Source organism: Amphibalanus amphitrite, unplaced genomic scaffold, assembly GCF_019059575.1.
Source record: "Amphibalanus amphitrite isolate SeventyFive unplaced genomic scaffold, NRLGWU_Aamphi_draft 000132F_arrow, whole genome shotgun sequence".
Classification (NCBI taxonomy): Eukaryota; Metazoa; Arthropoda; class Thecostraca; order Balanomorpha; family Balanidae; genus Amphibalanus; species Amphibalanus amphitrite.
Genome location: NW_024881627.1, coordinates 804,481 through 808,732, shown reverse-complemented (window position 1 = coordinate 808,732; position 4,252 = coordinate 804,481).

Below are 4,252 nucleotides of genomic sequence, written 5' to 3'. Positions count from 1 at the left end.
GACCCGGCCGGTCCAGTTGCCCAGCTCCACCCCCCCCCCCCCCTCGGACGTTACGCGCCGGTCACATGGTTACCGGCACAGCGCAGTCGCAAGGGGGGGGGGGGCACGGGTGGAGGGGAGGGAGGAAAGCTAGGCATGGCTCCAGCAGTGTGGTGAGTCAAAGTTGGTGACGGAGCTGAGCGGACAACGGGTACATAAACTTCATCGGCAGGCACACGGCTCTCCAGGAACCTGCACTTCCCAACCGAGTACAGGTGGCACGCCTTGATGCCTTATACAGGGTGTCCAAAAAATGTCACACCCTTCCAGCCTTAATTGCATGAAAATAACAAACATGAGAGGTGCGCTTTTCTTACATATGTATCCCACCTCCCTGATACGGGCAAGCATACATACGGGCAAGGTGTCCGGGACATCAGACATCAGCATGTCCAGCTTCTATGGACTGGTCTAGGACCAGACAGATCGAACGTTCCTGGTCAGCGTGCCTTCAGATTATCCTGGCGCCATTTTGTTCACCTCTTACCGGACGATCGCCCTAAGATTTTCTCTCGGCGACAGGTAGGGACTATTCCCCGGTCATTTGCCCTTCTCCCAGAATGTTGGGAAGTTCGATTTGCACCAGTCCCGCGTCGTTCTAGCTCGATGAGCCGGGGCGCCGACCTGTTGAAAGATGGCTCTGGACATGTTCAGCAGAAGTTTTCGGCTGGAGACGTGGCTTGGTGGGCTTCAGCTTTAGAAGCAACCTTCGGTCCCGATGGATTGTTGACTTGGAGACTGGATGACTGTTGGCAATCAGCCTCCTTGCCAGTTTCCTTGTGGATAAGCCCGTCTTTAGCTCCGCACTTCGCGATGACGTTCTGCGCTACCCGGCTGGCGGAAGTCTTCCTGCCGCGACCTAGCTGGTTCTCAGACGTCTATCCCCTTCTGTCGCGTGACAACCAGCGCCTAATCGTGCGGCAACTGAACATGGGTGAAACTTTGACATCACCATTGGGGTCCCAAACGTCCAAGGGGGCCTCCATTTAGTGGGGGCCTCCAAGCAATTAGGGGCCTCCAATTGCGGAAGCGGTAATTTACGAGCCACGCCAGGGCCTCCTCTAAGAAATTTTCATTGGGGGACCAGAGGCTCAGAAGCCAAACATGGGGTACCCCCAAATCCAGTTTTCTCATCGGATTTAGGCCACTTATTTTTCGTCACAGCTCTGATGCCATGATTTTTTTTTTTAATATCGATAAAGAAATGGTAGGTCACCTGACCCTACTGGTGGATCCAGGCCAGCAGGGTGACATTGTATGTAAATATCCCCCGCGGCATCCGAAATCGACGAAAATTTCTGGCTTTTTCACTTTTGACAATAAAACACAATGCCTTTATAATAGAAAAAAAATTAACGGCACAGCATTGCGCAAGGAATCTAGCCGTAAGCCGACCCCAGAAAGTGTGAGGGTTAACCTTCGCCGGCACCTGGGGGGAGGGTCGCCACCCCCAAGTTAGTTTTTCTGCTCTACACTTAACATTTTTAAAGCTAGAAACCTGATTTTCTTTGTATAGCTGCTTTTCTATCTTTTCTCAGCGTCCATTGAAAATTTCAAGCTTCTGCGGCACTTGGGTTTGGAGATATGACCTTGTTCTTCAGGTCATGTCATGTCCTAAATGACGAATACCCAATATCTTGCGATGGCTATGGGCCTTGTGAGCTTTTGACACGCTGATTTCGGCTTTTTTTGCCAGTCTTACCTCCCACCTATCATTGAACATGTTGTTCTGCGATGTACAGATGTCAGCAGAGTCAGGGTCAAGGTCAACCTAGGTCATCTAAAATTATTGCGCTTTAGGCAAGCTGAATTTACTTTTCGTGAAGTTTCTTTGACTGTATGTTTAGTAAAAGCTTCTCAGTTCATGATCAAGTGTAATAGGGACACACAAACCGATCTGTGCACACATCAGTACATACACAGACATACACAATTACACAGACATACAAACACATATCATTGACCTTGACCTAACTTGACGTGAAATGACCACAGCCAGCAAATTAGTCGGATAGTGTGACAAAGAGCTGTTCTAGCTCGCTTGGCACTAATACGGCAGCGTCATCGTTATATGATGGGTTGGCCCGCTGCTTGTGTAGGTATCTTATTCGACATCACCACAATTTTTTCTTACAAGATTTTAAGCCTTGCGGTCAAGAGCAACAGATTCTTTGGGAAGTGACGAATCCAATGATACCAATTTTACCTCATCAGGTCAGTCATTGACCTTCCAGGTCAGGTCAAACTAAAGAATGTTGCTGTTTGGGGTCACCGTTGCCCGTTGGAATATCACGTGCGCTGCTCATCATGTACCGATGACGCTGCCGTATTGTGGTGCCAAGCCAGCTAGAACCTCTTTGTCACACTATCCGACTAGGTTTTTGCTGGCTGTGGTCATTTCAGGTCAAGTTAGCTCAAGGTCAATGACATGTGTTTGTATGTCTGTGTGTGTCTGTGTGTACGAGTATACTGATGTGTGCACCGACTGTGAATGTGTCCATATTACATGAGATCATGAACTGAGAAGCTTTTGCCAAAAATACAGTCAAAGAAACTTCACGAAAGTAAATTCAGCTTGCCTAAAACGCAATATTTTTAGACGACCTAGGTTGACCTTGACCCTGACCCTGGCATCTCTACATCATTGAACAACATGTTCCATGATAGGTGGGAGGTAAGACTGACAAAAAAGGCCGAAATCAAGGTGTCAAAAGCTCACAAGACCCAACGCCAACGCAAGATATTGGGTATTTGTCATTTGGGTTATGACATTACCTGAAGAATAAGGTCATATCTCCGAAACCAAAAACCACAGAAACTTGAAATTTTCAGTGGACGCTAAAAAAGGATAGAGCAGCAGCTATACGAAATATCCGACTTCTAGCAATCAAAATGTTTAGTGCAGAGCAGAAAAAAACTACCTAGGTCGGGGTGGGGGGTGTGGCAACCACTGCCCCCCCCCCCATGTGCGGACGAGGATTACCTAAGTAATTTGAATATCAGGAAAATAATTTATTAAATCAGGTATTCCAACAGAGTCCCGCTTTTTTATAGGTGACCTCCGATTTGTGTTGCATCTAAGTTACCCAGGGGGCCTCTTATTTGTAATTGTAGGTACAGTACAGAGAGCCTCCTACTTCGACTACTTGCACAGAGAGCCTCCTAGCGTACATACGGCTAAGCTTCTACAGGTCGAGCGCCGGTCTCTTGTACGTACAGAGAGCCTCCTACTGTTACAGAGGGCCTCCTGTTTGTCTAGGGGGCCTCCTATTGGTTAACGGCGCCTCCTATTTGTCCAAGCGGCCTCCTATTCGTCTATGGGACCTCCTATTTGTCCAGGAGGCCTCCTGTTTCTCCAGAAGGTCCCCTATTTATCCAGGGGGCTTCTATTTTCCAGGGGGCCTCCTCTTTATCTAGGGGGCCTCCTACGTGTTCAGGGGCCTCCTATTTATCCAGGGGTCTTTTATTCGACTAGGAGTCTCATATTTGTGCAGGGGCCTCCTATTTGTCCAAGGGTCTCCTACTTGTCCCGGGGCCTCCTTTTTTTTGAAGGGACTCCTTTTTGTTAAGGGAGCCTTCTATTTGTCCAGGGGGCCTCCTATTCGTACAGAGAGCCTCTAGCTCCTACTTGTCCATGGAGCCTCCTATTTGTTCAAGAGGTCCCCTATTTGTCCAGGGGGCCTCCTATTTGTCCAAGGGACCTGTTATTTTTCTAGGGGGCCTCTTTGCCCAAGAGGCCTCCTATTTGTCCAGCGTGCCTCCTACATGTTCAGGGGGCCTCCTATTTGTCCAAGGGGCCTCCTATTGGTTAAAGTAGCCTCTTATTTTCCAAGCGGCCTCCTATTTATCCAGAGGGCTCCTATTTTTAGGGGGCCTCCTCTTTATCCAGGGGGCCTCCTTGTTCAGGGGGCCTCTTAATTGTCTAGGGGCCTTCTTTTGTGAAAGGGGCCTCCTATTTGTCCAGGGGGCCTCCTTTTGTGAAAGGGGCCTCCTTTTTGTCTAGGTCTAGGACCTTCTATTTGTCCAGGGGGCCTCCTATTTTTGCAGGGGCCTCCTATTTGTACAGAGGGCCTCCTACTTGTCCATGGGGCCTCCTATTTGTCCAGGGGCCTCCTTTTGTGAAAGGGGCCTCCTGTTTGTCTAGGTCTAGGACCTCCTATTTGTCCAGGGGGCCTCCTATTTTTGCAGGGGGCCTCTTATTTGTACAGAGGGC